The sequence below is a fragment of the Canis aureus genome, chromosome 36, assembly GCF_053574225.1.
Source record: "Canis aureus isolate CA01 chromosome 36, VMU_Caureus_v.1.0, whole genome shotgun sequence".
NCBI classification, from domain to species: Eukaryota; Metazoa; Chordata; class Mammalia; order Carnivora; family Canidae; genus Canis; species Canis aureus.
In genome coordinates, this window is record NC_135646.1 from 35,496,881 (window position 1) to 35,518,821 (window position 21,941).

Below are 21,941 nucleotides of genomic sequence, written 5' to 3' on the forward strand. Positions count from 1 at the left end.
TGAGGGAGCAGCACTGTGCCGCCCGCTGGAGACCAGACAAGCTGACGCCCACCCCGCCTCTGACCCCGCAGATGCATCTCCCAGGTAGATGTGCACCTGACAATCAGCGCCATGGCCAATCCCCAGACCCTGCACAGACCACTCGCTGCCACCAAGGTGTTGGACCACAGAGGCTGCAGAGCTTCAGCTCTGTTTGGAAAGTAGGGTCCAGCTTCCTTTGTACTTTGTGCTTTATTTTCATTTATTTTCTTTGATTCTTTTTTTATTAATTACCTTATTTTAATTCTTATGTATGTACCTTATATATTTATTATTTTTACTATCATGGTACTTTAATTGTGTTTCTTATTTTGGAATTTAGAATCTTTAACAAGCAGGCCAAAATAATCTGGTGTTTTTTATTTTGGGAGGGCAGTTGTTATTGTTTTTCTTGGTTTTCCTTTTTCTTCCTTCTTTCTTTACTGGAAAAAATAATGAGATGGTGAAATTCACCTCCAAAAAATAATATGAGGTAGTACTCACTGCCAGGAAGTCCATCTATACAAATATATGATGTCTAACTACAGTTTAAAACAATGATTATAAAGATAGCATCTGGGCTGGAAAAAGATCACAGAAGAAAACTAGAGAATCCCTTACTGTAGAAATATAATAATTAAAATCTAGTCAGGACAACGTTAAAAATGCTATAATTGAGATGCTGTCCCAAGTGGAAGGCTTAAAAACAAGGAAGATTATGGACAACAAAGGCAGACTTCGGAACTCAGCCACTTATTAAAACAATAACATTCATATCATGGGAGACCCCAAGATTAAGACAGAGGAAAGGTGGGCTTTCTCAGCCATTAGACACGACAAATACCCACCATTTCCTTCAACGAGAATGGAACAGGAAGTTATTATGCTGAGTGAAGTAAGTCAATCAGAGAAAGACAAATATTGTATGTTCTCAATATGGATAATAGTGAAAGGAATATAAGGGAAGGGAGAAGATATGTGTGGGAAATATCAGAAAGGGAGACAGAACATAAAGACTCTTAACTCTGGGAAAAGAACTATGAATGATGTAAGGGGGGAGGGCGGGGGTGGGGGTGAATGTGTGACGGGCACTGAGGGGGGCACTTGACATGATGAGCACTGGTTGTTATTCTGTATGTTGGCAAATTGAACACCAATAAAAAGTAAATTTATTATTAAGTAAAAAGAAAGAAAGAAGAAAGAAAGAAGAAAGAAAGAAAGAAAGAAAGAAAGAAAGAAAGAAAGAAAGAAAGAAAGAAAGAAAGAGTGGCACCTGTGTGGCTCAGTTAGTTAAGCTTCTGCCTTAGGGTCAGATCATGATCCAGGTCCCAAGGAAGGCTCCCTGTTCAGCAGGGATCCGGCTTCTCCCTCACCCTCTGCCCCTCTAGCACAGGTTTTTCACTCCTCTCTCTCTCAAATAAATAAATAGCATCTTTGAAAAATAAACAGACAAACCCAGAGGGAAGAGAAATCTCCCATGTAGAAGATTTTCAAACAATATGTGCATACATTCTACCCTCAAGTTCCTGAGCATAGCTTCCCAATCTTATGTGTGGAATACACATAGTAACTTCCTTCTACAAAATATAATATGAAAAACTTAAAATAATAATGATAATATAATAATAATAAAATAATAAAGAATCACTTTACTACAGAGAAACCTGACAAACACTACCTCAGAAAGATGATCAGATCGATACCAAGACTGATAAATCATGTTGATTCTATCCTTTATATGATATAATGAAAATGGCAGTATATCTCTGTATATAATCCAAAAAACAGTTCAATCATGAGATAAACAACAGACATGTCCCAACTGAGGAAAATTTTACAAAATACTCTACTTCTCAAAGTGTTCCAGTTCAACAACAACAAGGAAAGGCTGAAAGACTGTCACAATCCAGAGCCTAAGAAAACATGAGGACAAATGGAGTGTGGTATGAGGGATGGTGATTTAGAAAAACCTAAGGAAATCTGAATAAAGTATGGTCTTTGGTTATTGCGAAAATTTTAATATTGATTCATTAGCTAATATTTGTACCGTACTGATATAAGATATCAATAATTGGAGAAATTGAGTGCAAGTGCATGAGAATTCTCTGTACTATCTTCTCAATTTCCCTATAAATCTTTGTTTTCTTTCTAAGAAATAAGATTTAATTTGAAAATTGACTTAAATGAATCAGGCTCCAGTGTGAAGACATTTTAAGAATCGTTGAATTATCTTTTGCTTTATTCTTAAAAAGTTCCTTCGATGGGAACAAAGTAAGAATTTTATATCAGAAGGAAAGAAAAACACTTATGAACACGCATAATGCCTTCTCAACCTGAAAAGCAGTAAAGGATAATAAATAGCAAAAATCAGATAAAAATACTTCTATTATAATAGACACCATATTGCAAGTGCATTTAAAATTAGCAATGTATAACATTTATTTCCTTGACATTTGACTTCCAAAGAGTTCATAGTTTTCAGTGTCAGTTGAAACAGGGGAAGAATCTCAGGGAAGAATCCTTCACATAATAATAGGACCATTGGTATTAATGTCTCTCAATTATTTCCAAATCCATAAAGATGCATTTCCTGATGAGTGACTGAGCTGTGAAGAAAGAGATGAGAAACCCTCATCCCTTTGAATTACTTGTGTCAGAATATTTTAACCATAGTATTATGGATAGTAAATTATCCTGGAAACAGGAAATATGTCTCAGAGTGGAATCTGAGCAATCAGATGGGGAGAGAAAAATGCTTTAACTCGCTCCTGCAATTTAAAGACAAAGGAGAACTTTTCTATGTACAAAGACAGTTGTCAAGATAGCCTTAGGGAATAAGAGTCTGCAGCATGGAATCCTGCTGCACAGCTGGGATGCCAATGCCCCATGTCTTCCTGATCTCAAATCCCTGGGCCTGTCCCCCAACACAGGTAGCCACGCTGAGGTCATTTGCAATTTCTCTCTTAGGAGCTCCAGGGAGAGCAGCATGAGCTAGAGAGGACTGGACGGGTTGCGTGGAGGCCGAGAACTTTATGGCCATTCTACTTTCAGTTCAGTATTAGCACACGTCCAGCAATCCCAGGCCCCTGTGAAGAAGAGCTGAAATTTGCATTACTTCAGTTACTGTAAAAAAACAAAGTTTACAGCTTAATGTCTTAGAAAGCCCCACAATAGAATAAAAACTGAGCCTAAGCAAAGGGCTGGAAACCCCAATTAGAATGAGAAGAGAGGGATCCCTGGGTGGCCAAGCGGTTTGGCACCTGCCTTTGGCCCATGGCGTGATCCTGGAGACCCGGGATCGAATCCCCCGTCGGGCTCCCGGTGCATGGAGCCTGCTTCTCCCTCTGCCTATGTCTCTGCCTCTCTCTCTCTCTCTCTGTGGCTATCATAAATAAATAAAAATTTAAAAAAAGATTTAGAATGAGAAGAGAGCTCAATGCCCTTGAAGGCCGCATATCAAAATGTAAACAGAACTTGAGGATTTCCTCCAGCCCTTCTGGAGGTCCCCAAGACCAGCCCTTAAATCTAATCTAAAACCCTCCTCAGGGTCCAAGTCCCTGTTCCGCTGTGTGGCATATACTTGAACCCATGCTCGAGTTTGTGAAACAACCCTCGTGTGTTTGCATCGGTGTCGGCTCCTTAGTGGTTTCTTGGATTCGCCATCTTGGGCACAACACCCCCATGACCCCTCCCCACCTGGACTGACCCCCTGTCCCCTCCCACCCATGCTGACCCTCAGTCACGTCCCCGCCCACAACAGCTCGGCACAGGCTCTCACACAGTTCCACAGGAACGGTGGGCACTCCCGCCCTCCCCAGCCTCCCAGGGGAAGGAAGGAGGTTTTGGCAGGACACACTACCATGGTGGCCCCAGGGCTCCCTGCCCAGGAGAGCACCTGGTGACAGGTCGGGGTCTGTGTCCCTGATGCCAGCTCCTCCACCCGGTTATCCCACAGGAAATGAAGGAGGAGGCCCTGGTCTCCTCCAGGGACATCAGGCAGGTGGACCTGGATTTCAACAGGACGTTCAGCAGTCACATCATATTTTGGGACTACTACGGGGTAGGGTGAGGTTGAGGGTCCAGGGGGGATCAGGACCCAGGGGAGAACCGGGGCATTCCGGGTAGGGAAAATGGGACTTCTCAGGCGGGGGGCAGAACAGCAGCCAACAACACATCGCTCCATGGTAGGGTGTTGGGGATGACCTCTGTGCCCCCACACCCAGGGCCTCGGGGATGAGGAGGCCACCAGGATGGGGCCTCCAGGGGTTGCCATGGGAGTTGAACCCCAAAGAGGTGAGGGACGAACCTATGAGAAGCAGGGGATGGGGTGGTGACATGGGGGGAAGGAACCGAACCTGGGTGCAAGGCAGAATGGCCATGGCGGGTGCAGGACACACTTCTATCCCATGTGGGTCGAACGGTTCAGAGTGACACCAACTCTCGGTGCTTTACATGTTTCTAAGTTCTATGCATTTTATTTGAGACAATTTGCAATTTGAAAACACACATAATATGATGAACCCCAGATAATGCCCTGGTCCAGCCAGGGACATTCACTGACCACACCCGACCCCAGGGGCTGGTGTCACAGCAAACCCCAGACTGGAGTCTCCTTTAAGTGTAGACTACTCCTTGTGCATCTTAGAGGAAGGGGATACCCTGTGTCCGCAGGCCCCCCACGACATCTCCCTCATTCCCCACTGCCACTCCATCCACCTACATCATCATCCTCAATGGCATCCCACCTACACCATCCCCCTCAAACGCACACAGCCCCACATAATCCCCACCCACTCTATACCGCAACACCATCCCCCCTACACCATCCCCCACACTCCACCACCATCATACCCCTGCCCCCACACCATCCACCCCCACACCATCAGCGCCCAGCAAGGACCCGGTGCAGGTGCACCCTGTGGGACATGCTCAGCCTCCCAGGGTTTCTCTGGATACCCTACTCCCTTCAGAAGCCCGTGTGTCCCATAGAGTACCCAGGAGTTGCAGGGAGGAGGGAAGACAGGGAGCTCCAGACAGGGTTTGTGCAGGTGAGTGGTGCAGAGGAAGCACTGTGCCCTGCCTCTGCCCACTGGCCGTCCTGGAGGGCGGCACACCCTGCACAGGACACCAGCCCCTAACCCAGGGGGATCAGGACTGGCCTGGCCCCGGGCTCTGTGAGGGTGGGTGTGATTTGAGCCCCCGCCCCAGGCCCAACAAAAAGACTAATGGGATCCAGCCCCCACAGCCCTCTCCAGGCCTGGAATCTGGCCCTATGCTGAATGAGCCCTCTCACAGCTTTATGTGGCCTCCTGGGCCCTTGGCGTGCCCCACAGATCCAGGTCATTGACCTAGAGCAGCCCTGGGGATCCCGGGAACCAAAGGTTGGGGAGAGCAGAGGTAGGCTGGTGGGCCCCACCCACACCCACACCAGGAGGCAGGTTCTTCCAGTTGCTGGGGCCCCAGGGGCCCCGAGGCTAGGGTCCAGCTGCCCTGCAGGGACCCAGCTAGGAACCCATGAGCTACAGGTCAAGGTCAGCTCTGCTGTCCTCAGAACCATCTCTAAGGCTGAAACCTCAGGATACACGCCCCCACCCGGAGTCCACACATGCTCCCAGGTGGGGTCTCCAGCACTCGCATTGCCACCCATGTGATTCTTGCCCTCTCCTAAAGGACAGAATGGTCTCCTTCCCCAGGGGAAGGCGCGCACCCTGAGCTCTGAGCCCATTTGCTGTAGAATATCAATAAAGTGTTGTGATGTGAAAATGCACAGCCAGCCTGTTTCTGTGTCTCCCAGAACTCTGTGCACGGGGCATGGAGAGACCCACAGAGAGGAGGAGGGGGCAACACCCAGGCCCCAAATAGCCCCTGCTTGGGCCCTGCAAGGCACACACAGTTGACGTACCCACGTGCCTTCCAGGGACGGCCAGACACCAGGGTCATGACCCCACAGACTATACTGGGACTCAGCCTGTGCCCCATGGGCCAGGAGGGCCTGGGACAGAGTGACAGCCAGGGAGCCTCAGGTCACCAGGGTCTGTGTAAAGCGACCTGGGAGGTCCGTGTTCCCTCTGTCAAGGGGCCTGGGGCTGGCTGGTTTCTGGGGCACTTCATGCCATCGCCACATCTCTGTGCCTGTGTGCCTGGGGAACAGAGGGCCTGCGAGGTGGTCAGTGGGACCCAGGAAGGGATGTCAGGACAGCAGGCCCTTGTGTTGTGCCCAAGATTGCAAATACAAGAAACCACCGATGAGCCGACACCGATGAAAACTCCCGAGGATATCTTTACAAGCTGGAGCTTGAGTCAAAGTGCACCCGACACAGCGGAGCAGGGATTTAGACCCTGAGACTAAGAGGCGTAGCAGCTTTATAGGGTCCAGTGGCCCTTGGGATACACAGAAAGTTGCACAGTCATGTCGGTCCACACGCAGGTGGCCGATTGAAATCCACCTTACCTTATGGGATCCACTTGACCTGGCATATTACTTTGGTCAGAAACGGCCCGCAGTTTTGGTGGGCACAAAGCAGGGTTACATTCTTATGAGCAGATTTCTGATTAGGGTGTGCCGAGTGGCTTGACTGGGTTGGGCAGCGCCTTAAGCCATAAGCAGGTCATGTGGGGGTCATAGGGGAGGTGGCGGGTGTAGCACTAAATAGAATCAGTCCTGCTCTGCTTGTCCAGGGGTAGGGGATTTTTGTTAAATTTCCTGGGTCCCACACTTGCAGCTCACGCACCTGGGCCACCCTCACCAGGTGGACTCACTGTGCACACCTTGTGGTGTTGGATCTCACACAGCAGCGTGTAGAGGGCACCCTCCTCGCCCTAGTGAGTAGGGGCTGGGTGAGCATGGGGCTCGGCATGATGGCCAGGCAGCACAGGGTACCGAGGAACCACAGCCCCCTCACCACCCCTACTCCAGCTCCATGGCTCCCTGTAATGTGCACCCGGCTCCTCTGAGATCCCCCCAGGGTGGCCCGGAGGTCTGGCTCCCTGCTGGAGAGGCATCGGGGAGAAGAGAAGAGGCCGGGGCACAGTGGGACCCACTGCCGGACATAGGAATGTGGCGGAACCGGACCTTCCAGCTCACCTGACCCTCCAGTGGAAAGTCACTGCATGAGCGAGGCTTGGGTCAGCCAGGAGAGCCCAGCAAGCCGCCCAAGTGCCAGCACCAGAAAAGATGCTGTGCCAACCATATCGGTGTTTGGGTTACCCAGCCAGAGGATCAGATAGCTGCACATGATAGCTGCATGTAATAGACACACACACACCCCAAAACTAACAAAAGTCGGAATCCCCCAATGTTGTCAAACAGCAGTTGGATGCTTACATACACGACGGTGTGGTCCCCAATAGGATACATGGAAGACGCTATAAGCTATAATTGCAGAGGTGCTGGAGGCACGGAGATGTGCCTGCTGGGTTCCAAAAAGGAGCGCAGAGGGGCAGGAAGCATCCTACGGAGGGGGGGGGCATGATGAGCATGTGCTTTGGCTAAGGTCATGATCCCGGGGTCCTGGGGAATCATGTCCCACATCAGGCTCCCTGCATGGAGCCTCATTTTCCCTCTGCCTATACCTCTGCCTCTCTGTGTCTCTCATGAATACATAAATAAAATCTTTAAAAAAGAAAAAAGATAAAAAGATGAGAAAGGACCCAAATAAAATCACAAATGAGAAAAGAGAAATAACAACCAACACTACAGAAATACAAATGATAATAAGAGAATATGATGAAAAATTCTATGCCAGAAACCTAGAACCTGGAAGAAATTGATCAATTCCTAGATATACATATATATATATATACACACACACAAAAATGAAAAATGAAGAAATAAGAAATTTGAACAGACAGTTAACCAGCAAAGAAATTGAATCAGCAATCAGGGATCTCCCAACAGGAGACACTTAGATCAATAGAACAGAATGGAAAGCTAAAACAAGATACAAACATGTATCTATTTTCCAAAAATGGACAACAAGGCAGGAAGGAATATCCAATGGCACAAAGACAGTCTCTTCAACAAACCCTAACCCTGACCCCAGGATAAGAACAAATGGTGTTGGGAAAACCAGGCAGCCCCATGCAGAAGAACGAAACTGGACCACTTTCTTACACCATATATATATAAAATAAATTCAAAACGGATGAAAGACCTAAATGTGAGACCTGAAACTATACAAAGAAGAAAAGATAGGCAGCAACGTCTTTGACATTGGCCATTGGATGTTCTTTCTAGATATGCCTCTGAGGTGAGGGAAACAAAAGCAAACATCCTATTGGGACTTCATCAAATTGAAAAGCTTCTGCAAAGTGAAGGAAACAACCAACGCTAAAAGGCAACATACAGGACGAGGGGCAAGATGGCGGAAGAGTAGGGTCCCCAAGTCACCTATCCCTACAAAATTACCTAGATAACCTTCACGTCATCCTGAAAATCTACGAATTCGGCCTGAGATTTAAACAGAGACCAGATCTAATGCTACAGTGAAAAAAGTTTGTGCAACTATCAAGGTAGGAAGATGGGAAAAAGAAATAAAGAAACAAAAGGCATCCAAGGGGGATGGGCCCCATGAGGAGCCGAGCTAATGCCAGGCCGAGTGCCCCCGGGTCAGGAGAGCTCTGTCCCAGAGAATCAGGAACTGCACCAATCTTCCAGGGTGGAATGGGCCTGCAGGGATTCAGAGCAGGACCCCAGGAGGGCGGGGATACCCTCGGGCTCCATGGGACACTAACAGACACCTGCACTCCCAAGAGAGTGCATCGAGCTCCTGAAGGGCTGCAGGGCACATGCATGACCCAGGAGCAGCTCTGAGGGGCTCGGGTGGTGGCTCTCTGTGGAGAGGGCTGCGGGTCCCTGGGAGCAGCTAGGCGGCGGTGCCTAGGGCAGAGGAAGAGGCTCCGTGTGGAGGGTGCTCATGACTCCAGGAGCAGCTCATAAGGGCTGGGGCGGCGGCTTTGTGGAGAGGCGGCTGCGCAGCCGGGAGCGAGAATCCAACAGCTAAGGCCCCAGAGCATGGGGCCCGGGACACAGCCCAGGATTCGGCCTCCCACGGGACAGGCAGAGGCCTGGAGGGCCCAGGACAGCAAAGACGCACCTGCCCAGAGCTGAGCAGATCAGCAGCCCCACACCGGAAGCTCCAGGCCCTGCAGATGGACTGCTCTGGAGTTATGGCGGGGGCTGAATACATGTTTTCATATATGGCCGCTGCCACTGGGGTTGTTCCTCTTGGGTGTCACGGGGTAAAGAAGCCCCACTGAGCGCTTCACCAGGCAGGGAGAGAGGAGCTCCCCCAAGGGCTAACACCTGAAAATCAGCACAATATGACCCTCCCACACAATACCAACTAAACAGACAAGTTCCAGGGAAAGTCAAGGGACTTAAAGTATACAGAATCAGAAGATACTCCCCCGTGTTTTTTTTTTATTTCTGATTGCTTTCCCCACCATTTCCCCCCTTTTCTTTCTTTTTCTTTCTCATTTTATTCTCTTTTTTTTGCTTTTTTTCCTCTTTTTTCCTTTTCTTTTCCACTTCTCTTTCCTTCTTTCTCTCCTCTCTTTTTCTCCTTTTCCCAATACAACTTCTTTTTGGCCCCTCTGCACTGAGCAAAGTGACTAGAAGGAAAACATCACTTAAAAAGAAAAAAACAGTCCGCTCTCCTACAGAGTTACAAATCTGGATTAAAATTCAATGTCAGAACAACAATTCAGAAGCACTATTATACAGCTACTGGTGGCTCTAGAAAAAAACATAAAGGACTCAAGAGACTTCATGACTGCATAATTTAGATCCATTCAGGCCGAAATTAAAATCAATTGAATGAGATGCAATCCAAACTAGAAGTCCTAATGACCAGGGTTAATGAGGTGGAAGAACGAGTGAGTGACATAGAAGACAAGTTGATGGCAAAGAGGGAAACTGAGGAAAACAGAGACAAACAACTAAAAGACCAGGAAGACAGATTAAGGGAAAAAAACGACAGCCTGAGAAAGAATACCTATGTGAAATTGGGGTTCCCAAGGGTGCTGAAATGGACAGAGGGTCAGAATATGTATTGGTACAAATCATAGCTGAAAACTTTCCTAATCTGGGAAGGGAAACAGGCATTCAGATCCAGGAAATAGGAGATCTCTCCCGAAATCAATAAAACCTGTCCAACACCTCGACATTTAATAGTGAAGCTTGCAAATTCCAAAGATAAAGAGAAGGGATCCCTGGGTGGCGCAGCGGTTTGGCGCCTGCCTTTGGCCCAGGGCGCGATCCTGGAGACCCGGGATCGAATCCCACATCAGGCTCCCGGTGCATGGAGCCTGCTTCTCCCTCTGCCTGTGTCTCTGCCTCTCTCTCTCTCTCTGTGACTATCATAAATAAATGAAAGTTAAAAAAAAATCCAAAGATAAAGAGAAGATCCTTAAAGCAGCAAGAGACAAGAAAATCCTGACCTTTATGGGGAGGAACATTAGGGTAACAGCAGACGTCTCCACAGCGACCTGGCAGCCCAGAAAGGGCTGGCAGGATATATTCAGGGTCCTCCATGAGAAGAAAATGCAAACAAGAATACTTCATCCAGCAAGGCTCTCCTTCAAAATGGAAGGAGAGATAAAGAGCTTTCAAGACAGGCAGGAACTGAAAGAATATGTGACCTCCAAACCAGCTCTGCAAGAAATTTTAAGGGGGATTCTTAAAATTCCCCTTTAAGAAGAAGTTCAGTGGAACAATCCACAAAAACAAGGACTGAATAGATATCATGATGACACCAAACTCATATCTGTCGATAGTAACTCTGAACGTGAAAGGGCTTAATGACCCCATCAAAGGTGCAGGGATTCAAACTGGATAAAAAGTAGGATCCATCTATTTGCTGTATAGAAGAGACTCATATTAGACAGAAGGACACGTACAATCTGAGAATAATGGGTTGGCGAAACATTTACCATTCAAATGGTCCTAAAAGAAAGCAGGGGTAACCATCCTTATATCAGGTAAACTAAAATTTACCCCGAAGATTGTAGTGAGAGATGAAGACGGACACTAAATCATACTTAAAGGATCTATCCAACAAGACGACTTAACAATCCTCAATATAAATGCCCCGAATGTGGGAGCTGCCAAATATTTAAACCAATTAATAATGAAAGTGAAGAAATACTTAGATAATTATTATCTTATACTTGGTGACTTCAAACTAGCTCTTTCTACCCTCGGTAGGTCTTCTAAGCACAACATCTCCAAAGAAACGAGAGCTTTAAATGATACACTGGAGCAGATAGATTTCACAGAAATCTATAGAACTTTACATCCAAACTGAACTGAATAAATGTTCTTCTCAAGTGCACATGGAACTTTCTCCAGAATTGACCACATACTGGGTCACAAATCACATCTGAACCGATACCAAAAGATTCAGATCGTCCCCTGCATATTCTCAGACCATATGCCTTGAAATTAGAACTAAATCACAACAAGAAGTTTGGAAGGACTTCAAACACGTGGAGGTTAAGGACCATCCTACTAAAAGATGAAAGGGTCAACCAGGAAATTGAGCAACAATTAAAAAGTTTCATGGAAACTAATGAGAATGAAGATACAACCGTTCAAAATCTTTGGGATGCAGCACAAGCAGTCCTAAGGGGGAAATACATCACAATACAAGCATCCATTCAAAACCTGGAAAGAATGGAAATACAAAAGCTAACCTTACTCATAAAGCAGCTAGAGAAAAAAACAGCAGATAGATCCTACACCCAAAAGAATAAGAGAGTTAAATAAAATTCGAGCAGATCCTAAAGGAAATCGAGACCAGAAGAAATGTGAAACAGATCAACAAAACCAGGAGTTGGTTCTATGAAAGAATTAATACCATACATAAAACATTAGCCAGTCTTATTAAAAAGAAGAGAGAGAAGACTCAAATTAATAAAATCATGAATTAGAAAGGAGAGATCACTACCAACACCAGGGAAATACAAACGATTTTAAAAACATATTATGAACAGCTATACGGAAATAAATTACACAATGTAGAAGAAATGGACGCATTCCTGGAAAGCCACAAACTACCAAACTGGAAGAGGAGACATAGAAAACCTAAACAGAACAATAACCAGAGAGGAAATTGAAGCAGTCATCTAAACCTCCCAAGACACAAAAGTCCAGGGCCAGATGGCTTCCCAGGGGAATTCTATCAAACGTTTAAAGAAGAAACCATACCTCTCCTACTAAAGCTGTTTGGAAAATAGAAAGAGATGGAGCCCTTCCAAATTAGTTCTATGAAGCCAGAATCACCTTAACTCCAAAACCAAAGACCCCACCAAAAAGGAGAATACAGACCAATAGCCTTGATGAACATGGATGCAAAAATTCTCAACAAGATACTAGCCAATAGGATCCAACAATACATTAAGAAAATTATTCACCATGACCAAGTAGTACTTATCCCTGGGACATAAGGTTGGTTCAACACTCGTAAAACAATCAATGTGATTCATCGTATCAGCAAGAGAAAAACCAAGAACCATATGATCCTCTCATTAGATGCAGAGAAAGCATTTGACAAAATAGAGCATCCATTCCTGATCAAAACACTTCAGAGCGTAGGGATAGAGGGAACATTCCTCGACATCTTAAAAGCCATCTAGGAAAAGTCCACAGAAAATGTCATTCTCAATGGGCAGGACATGGAGCCTTTCCCCTAAGATCAGGAAGAAGGCAGGGATGTCCACTCTCACCACTCCTATTCAACATAATACTGGAAGTCCTAGCCTCAGCAATCAGACAACAAAAAGACATTAAAGGCATTCAAATTGGCCAAAAAGTAGTCAAACTCTCCCTCTTCACCGATACCATGATACTCTACCTAGAAAACACAAAACCCTCCCCCCAGGATTGCTAGAACTCATACAGCAATTTGGTAGCATCGCAGGATACAAAATCAATGCCCAGAAATCAATGGCATTTCTATACAATAACAATGAGACTGAAGAAAGACAAACTAAGGTGTCAATCTCATTTACAATTGCACCCAAAAGCATAAGATACCTAGGAATAAACCTAACCAAGGAGGTAAATGATCTATACCCTAAAAACTATAGAAAACTTCTGAAAGAAATTGAGGAAGACACCAAGAGATGGAAAAATATTCCATGCTCATGGAATGGCAGAATTAATATTGTGAAAATGTCAATGTTACCCAGGGCATGTTCACGTTTAATGCAATCCCTATCAAAGTACCATGAAATTTTTTCAGAGAGTTAGAACAATTTATTTTAAGATTTGTGTGGAAACAGAAAAGACCCCGAATAGCCAGGGGAATTTTAAAAAAGAAAACCATATCTGGGGGCATCACAATGCCAGATTTCAGGTTGTACAACAAAGCTGTGTTCACCAAGACAGTGTGGTACTGGCACAAAATTAGACACATAGATCAATAGAACAGAATAGAGAATCCAGAAGTAGACCCCGAATTTTATGGTCAATTCATATTTGATAAAGGAGGAAAGACTATCCATTGGAAGAAAGACAGTCTCTTCAATAAATGGTGCTGGGAAAATGGATATCCACATGCAGAAGGATGAAACTAGACCACTCTATTTCACCATACACAAAGATAAACTCAAAATGGATAAAAGATCTAAATGTGAGACAAGAGTCCATCAAAATCCTAGAGGAGAACACAGGCAACACCTTTTTGAACTTGACCGCAGTAACTTCTTGCAAGATACATCCACGAATGCAAAAGAAACAAAAGCAAAAATGAGCTACTGTGACTTCATCAAGATAAGAAGCTTTTGCACAGCAAAGGATACACTCAACAAAACTAAAAGACAACTTACAGAATGGGAGAAGTTATTTGCAAATGACGTATGAGATAAAGGGCTAGTTTCCAAGATCTATAAAGAACTTATTAAACTCAACACCAAAGAAACAAACAATTCAATCATGAAATGGGCAAAAGGCATGAAGAGAAATCTCACAGAGGAAGACATTGACATGGCCAACATGCACAATAAAAAATGCTCTGTATCACTTGCCATCAGCGAAATACAAACCAAAACCACAATGAGATACCACCTCACACAGGTGAGCATGGGGAAAATTAACAAGGCAGGAAACCACAAATGTTGGAGAGGATGTGGAGAAAAGGGAACACTCTTACACCTTTGGTGGGAATGTGATCTGGTGCAGCCACTCTGGAAAACTGAGTGGAGGTTCCTCAAAGAGTTAAAAATAGACCTGCCCTATGACCCAGCAATGGCACAGTTGGGGATTTACCTCAAAGATTGAGATGCAATGAAACGCCGGGACACCTGCACCCTGATGTTTATAGCAGCAATGTCCACAATAGCCAAAATGTGGAAGGAGGCTTGGTGTCCATTGAAAGATGAATGGATAAAGATGATGTGGTTTATGTATACAATGGAATATTACTCAGCCATTAAAAACGACAAATACCCACCATTTGATTCAACGTGGATGAAACTGGAAGGTATTACACTGAGTGAAGTATGTCAATAAGAAAAGGACAAATAGTGTATGTTCTCATTCATTTGGGGAATATAAATAATAGTGAAAGGGAATATAAGGGAATGGAGAAGAATTGTGTGGGAAATATCAGAATTGGAGACAGAACATAAAGACATCTAACTCTGGGAAACGAACTAGGGGTGGTAGAAGGGTAGGAGGGTGGGTGGTGGGGAGAATGGTGATGGACACTGAGGGGAGCACTTGATGGGATGAGCACTGGGTGTTCTTTTGTATGTTGGTAAATTGAACACAAATAAAAAATTAATTTATTAAAAAAAAGATTCTTGGAAACTAATGAGAATGAAGATACAACTGTTCAAAATCTTTGGGATGCAGCACAGGTAGACATACGGGGGAAATACATCACAATAGAAGCCTCCATTCAAAAACTGTAAAGAACTCGAATACAAAGGTAACCTTACACATAAACTAGCTAGGGAAAAAAACAGCAGATAAATCCTACACCCAGCAGAGGAAGAGAGTTATTTAAGATTCGAGCAGAACTCAACGAAATCGAGACCAGAGGAACTGTAGAACAGATCGACAAAACAAGGAGTTGCTTCTTTGAAAATATAAGATACATAAACCATTACCCAGTCTTATTAAAAAGAAGAGAGAGAAGATTCAAATTAATAAAATCATGAATGAGAAAGGAGAGATCACTACCAACACCAAGGAAATACAAACGATTTTAAAAACATATTATGAACAGCCATATGCCAATAAATTAGGCAATCTAGAAGGAATATTCCTGGAGCCACAAACTACCAAAACTGGAACAGGAAGAAACAGAAAACTTGAACAGGCCAATAAGAAGAGAGGAAATTCAAGCAGTCATACAAAACCTCCCAAGACACAAAAGACCAGGGCCAGATGGCTTCCCAGGGGAATTCTATCAAACGTTTAAAGAAGAAACCATACCTCTCCTACTGAAGCTGTTTGGAAAGATAGAAAGAGATGGAGTACTTCCAAATTCGTTCCATGAGGCCAGCATCACCTTAATTCCAAAACCAGACAAGGACCCCACCAAAAAGGAGAATACAGACCAATATCCCTGATGAACATGGATGCAAAAATTCTCAACAAGATACTAGCCAATAGGAGCCAACAGTACATTAAGAAAACATTCACCATGAAAGAGTAGGATTTATCCCAGGGACACAAGGCTGATTCAACACTCGTCAAACAAACAATGTGATTCATCATATCAGCAAGAGAAAAACCAAGAACCATATGATCCTCCAATTAGATGCAGAGAAAGCATTTGACAAAATAGAGCATTCATTGCTGATGGAAACCCTTCAGAGCATAGGGACATCGGGAACATTCCTCGACATCTTAAAAGCCATCTACAAAAAGCCCACAACAAATATCATTCTCAATGGGGAAGCATTGGGAGCCTTTCCCCTAAGATAAGGAACAAGACAAGGATGTCCACTCTCACCACTCCTATTCAAAATAGTACTGGAAGTCCTAGTCTCAGCAATCAGACAAAAAAAGACATTAAAGGCATTCAAATTGGCCAAAAAGTAGTCAAACTCTCCCTCTTCACCGATGACATGATACTCTACCTAGAAAACACAAAAGCCTCCATGCCAAGATTGCTAGAACTCATACAGCAATTTGGTAGCATTGCAGGATACAAAATCAATGCCCAGAAATCAATGGCATTTCTATACACTAACAATGAGTCTGAAGAAAGAGAAATTAAGGAGTCAATCTCATTTACAATTGCACCCAAAAGCATAAGATACCTAGGAATAAACCTAACCAAGGAGGTAAAGATCGAAACCATAAACACTATAGAACGCTTCGGAAAGAAATTGAGGAAGACACAAAGAGTTGGAAATATATACCATGCTCATGGATTGGCAGAATTAATATTGTGAAAATGTCGTGTTACGCAGGGCAATGTACACGCTTAATGCAATCCCTATCAAAACACTATGGACTTTCTTCGGAGAGTTAGAACAAATTATTTCAAGATTTGTGTGGAATTAGAAAAGACCCCGAATAGCCAGGGGGATTTTAAAAAAGAAAACCATATCTGGGGGCATCAGAATGCCAGATTTCAGGTTGTACTACAAAACTGTGGTCATCAGGGCAGTGTGGAACTGGCACAAAAACAGACACATAGATCAATGGAACAGAATAGAGAACCCAGAAGTGGACCTTGAACTTTATGGTCAACTAATATTCGATAAAAGAGGAAAGACTATGCATTGGAAGAAAGACAATCTCTTCAAAAGATGGTGGTAGGAAAATTGGACATCCACATGCAGAAGAATGAAACTAGACCACTCTCTTTCACCATACACAAAGATAAACTCAAAATGGATGAAAGATCTAAATGTGAGACAAGAGTCCATCAAAATCCTAGAGGAGAACACAGGCAACACCCTTTTTGAACTCGGCCTCAGTAAATTCTTGCAAGATTCATCCACAAAGGCAAAAGAAACAAAAGCAAAAATCAACTATTGTTACTTCATCAAGATAAGAAGCTTTTGCACAGCATAAATACAGTCAACAAAACTAAAAGACAACCTACAGAATGGCAGAAGATATTTGCAAATGATGTATCAGATAAAGGGCTAGTTTCCTAGATCTATAAAAAATTCTTAAAATCAACACTAAAGAAACAAACAATCCAATCATGAAATGGGCAAAAGACATGAACAGAAATCTCACAGACGAAGACATAGACATGGCCAACATGCACATGAGAAAATGCTGTGCATCACTTGCCTCAGGGAAATACAAATCAAAACTACAATGAGATACCACCTCACACCAGTGAGCATGGGGAAAATGAACAAGGCAGGAAACCACAAATGTTGGAGAGGATGCGGAGAAAAGGGAACCCTCTTACACTGTTGGTAGGAATGTGATCTGGTGCAGCCACTCTGGAAAACTGTGTGGAGGTTCCTCAAAGAGTTAAAAATAGACCTGCCCTATGACCCAGCAATTGCACTCTTGGGGATTTACCCAAAATATTCAGATGCAATGAAATGCCGGGACACCTGCACCCCGATGTTTTTAGCAAGAATGTCCATAATACCGAAACTGTGGACGGAGCCATGGTGTCCATCGAAAGATGAATGGATAAAGAAGATGTGGTTTTTGTATACAATGGAATATTACTCAGCCATTAGAAACAACAAATAACCACCATTTGCTTCTACGTGGATGGAACTGGAGGGTGTTATGCTAAGTGAAGTAAGTCAATCGGAGAAGGACAAACGTATGTTCTCATTCAATTAGTTAATATAAATAACAGTGAATGGGAATATAAGGGAATGGAGAAGAAACGTGTGGGAAATATCAGAAAGGGAGACAGAACATAAAGAATCCTAACTCTGAAAAAGGAACAAGGGATGCTGGAAGGTGAGGAGGGCGGGGGGTGCCGGTGAATGGGTGAAGGGCACTGAGGGGGTCCCTTGCCGGGATGAGCACTGGGTGTTATTCTGTTGTTTGGTAAATTGAAGAACAATAAAAAATAAATTTATTTTAAAAAAAAGTTCAAACAACTAAATACTGATGCTGCCAACATGGGAGTACGTAAATCTAGAAACCAATTAACAACAAACATACAGGAACTCACTGATAATAATACAATGACAGGGGATTTAAAAACTACCCACTTATGGCAATGGACAGATCATCTATGCAGAAAATCAACAGGGGAACAATAGTCTTGACACACTGGACCACAGGGACTCAACAGATATAGTCTGAACATTTCTTCCTAAAGCAGAATACACATTCCTTTCAAGTGCACATGGGACATTCTCCAGAACAGATCATATCATGGCCCACAAATCAGCCCTCAACAGGTACAACAGGTAGAAGAAGGTTGATATCACACCCTGTACATTTTCAGACCATGACTCTATGAAACTTGAAGTCGACAGTAAGAAAAAAATTGGACAGACCAAAAATACGTGGAGATTATGAACATCCTACTAGAGAATGAATGGAGCAACCAGGAAATTAAAGATCAAATTTAAAACAAATGAAAATGAAAACGTTTCTCCAAACCTCTGGGATGTTGCAAAGGCGATCCTAAGAGGGAAGTACATAGGAATCCAGGCCTATCTCAAGAAACAAGAAGTCTCCAATACACAACCTAACCCTACGCCCAATAGGCTGGAAAAGGAATAGCAAACAAAGCCTAAAGCCTACAGAAGAAGGGAAAAAATAAAGACGAGAGAAGAAATAAACAATGCAGAAAAAAACAAAACAGTAGAATGGAATAATGAAACTAAGAGCTGGTTCTTCTACTGGCCAATAGGATCCAACAGTACATTAAGAAAATTATTCACCATGACCAAGTAGGATTTATCCCTGGGACACAAGGCTGGTTCAACACCCATAAAACAATCAATGTGATTCATCATATCAGCAAGAGAAAAACCAAGAACCATATGATCCTCTCATTGGATGGAGAGAAAGCATTTGACAAAATACAGCATCCATTCCTGATCAAAACTCTTCAGAGTGTAGGGATAGAGGAAACATTCCTCGACATCTTAAAAGCCATCTATGAAAAGCCCACAGCAAATATCATTCTCAATGGGGAAGCACTAGGAGCCTTTCCCCTAAGATCAGGAACAAGACAGGGATGTCCACTCTCACCACTGCTGTTCAACATAGTACTGGAAGTCCTAGCCTCAGCAATCAGACAACAAAAAGACATTAAAGGCATTCAAGTTGGCAAAGAAGAAGTCAAACTCTCCCTCTTCGCCGATGACATGATACTCTACATAGAAAACCCAAAAGTCTCCACCCCAAGATTGCTAGAACTCATACAGCAATTCGGTAGCGTGGCAGGATACAAAATCAATGCCCAGAAGTCAGTGGCATTTCTATACACTAACAATGAGACCGAAGAAAGAGAAATTAAGGAGTCAATCCCATTTACAATTGCACCCAAAAGCATAAGATACCTAGGAATAAACCTAACCAAAGAGGTAAAGGATCTATACCCTCAAAACTATAGAACACTTCTGAAAGAAATTGAGGAAGACACAAAGAGATGGAAAAATATTCCATGCTCATGGATTGGCAGAATTAATATTGTGAAAATGTCAATGTTACCCACGGCAATATACACGTTTAATGCAATCCCTATCAAAATACCATGGACTTTCTTCAGAGAGTTAGAACAAATTATTTTAAGATTTGTGTGGAATCAGAAAAGACCCCGAATAGCCAGGGGAATTTTAAAAAAGAAAACCATATCTGGGGGCATCACAATGCCAGATTTCAGGTTGTACTACAAAGCTGTGGTCATCAAGACAGTGTGGTACTGGCACAAAAACAGACACATAGATCAGTGGAACAGAATAGAGAATCCAGAAGTGGACCCTGAACTTTATGGGCAACTAATATTCGATAAAGGAGGAAAGACTATCCATTGGAAGAAAGACAGTCTCTTCAATAAATGGTGCTGGGAAAATTGGACATCCACATGCAGAAGAATGAAACTAGACCACTCTCTTTCACCATACACCAAGATAAACTCAAAATGGATGAAAGATCTAAATGTGAGACAAGAGTCCATCAAAATCCTAGAGATGAACACAGGCAACACCCTTTTTGAACTCGGCCATAGTAACTTCTTGCAAGATACATCCACGAAGGCAAAAGAAACAAAAGCAAAAATGAACTATTGGGACTTCATCAAGATAAGAAGCTTTTGCACAGCAAAGATACAGTCAACAAAACTCAAAGACAACCTACAGAATGGGAGAAGATATTTGCAAATGACATATCAGATAAAGGGCTAGTTTCCAAGATCTATAAAGAACTTATTAAACTCAACACCAAAGAAACAAACAATCCAATCATGAAATGGGCAAAAGACATGAACAGAAATCTCACAGAGGAAGACATAGACATGGCCAACATGCATATGAGAAAATGTTCTGCATCACTTGCCATCAGGGAAATACAAATCAAAACTACAATGAGATACCACCTCACACCAGTGAGAATGGGGAAAATTAACAAGGCAGGAAACAACAAATGTTGGAGAGGATGCGGAGAAAAGGGAACCCTCTTACACTGTTGGTGGGAATGTGAACTGGTGCAGCCACTCTGGAAAACTGTGTGGAGGTTCCTCAAACAGTTAAAAATATACCTGCCCTACGACCCAGCAATTGCACTGTTGGGGATTTACCCCAAAGATACAAATGCAATGAAACGCCGGGACACCTGCACCCCGATGTTTATAGCAGCAATGGCCACAATAGCCAAACTGTGGAAGGAGCCTCGGTGTCCAACAAAAGATGAATGGATAAAGAAGATGTGGTTTATGTATACAATGGAATATTACTCAGCTATTAGAAATGACAAATACCCACCATTTTTTTCAACGTGGATGGAACTGGAGGGTATTATGCTGAGTGAAGTAAGTCAGTCGGAGAAGGACAAACATTATATGTTCTCATTCATTTGGGGAATATAAATAATAGTGAAAGGGAATATAAGGGAAGGGAGAAGAAATGTGTGGGAAATATCAGAAAGGGAGACAGAACGTAAAGACTGCTAACTCTGGGAAACGAACTAGGGGTGGTAGAAGGGGAGGAGGGCGGGGGGTGGGAGTGAATGGGTGACGGGCACTGGGTGTTATTCTGTATGTTAGTAAATTGAACACCAATAGAAAATAAATTAAAAATAAAAAGAGCTGGTTCTTCAAAATAATTAATAAAATGGATCAAGCCTTAGCCAGCCTTATCAACGAGAAAAGAGAAAAGATCTAAATAAATAAAATCACAAATGAGAGAAGAGAGATCACAATCAACACCAGAAAAATTAGACAATTATAAGGGAATACTATGAAAGATGATATGCTAACAAACTGGGAGTCCTGGAAGAAATGGACAAATCCTTAGAAATGTGCAAACGAGCAAAACTGAAATAGAAAAAAATAGAAAATATGAACACACCCATAACTAGCAAAGAAATTGAATCAGCAAGGCACCTGGTTGCCTCAGTGTTTTAGCATCTGCTTTGGCTCATGTCATGATCCTGGGAGAATCACGTCCCACATCAGGCTCCCCACATGGTGCCTCATTTTTCCTCTGCCGATAACTCTGACTCTCTGTGTCTCTCATGAATACATAAATAAAGGTGCAGCCACTATGGAAAACAGTCTGAAGGGTCCTCGAGAAGTTAAAAATGGGGATACCGGGGATCCCTGGGTGGCGCAGCGGTTTGGCGCCTGCCTTTGGCCCAGGGCGTGATCCTGGAGTCCCGTGATCGAGTCCCACGTCGGGCTCCCCGTGCATGGAGCCTGCTTCTCCCTCTGCCTGTGTCTCTGCCTCTCTCTGTCTCTCTCTCTCTCTCTATCATAAATAAATAAAAAATTTAAAAAAAAATAAAAAAAAATAAAAATGGG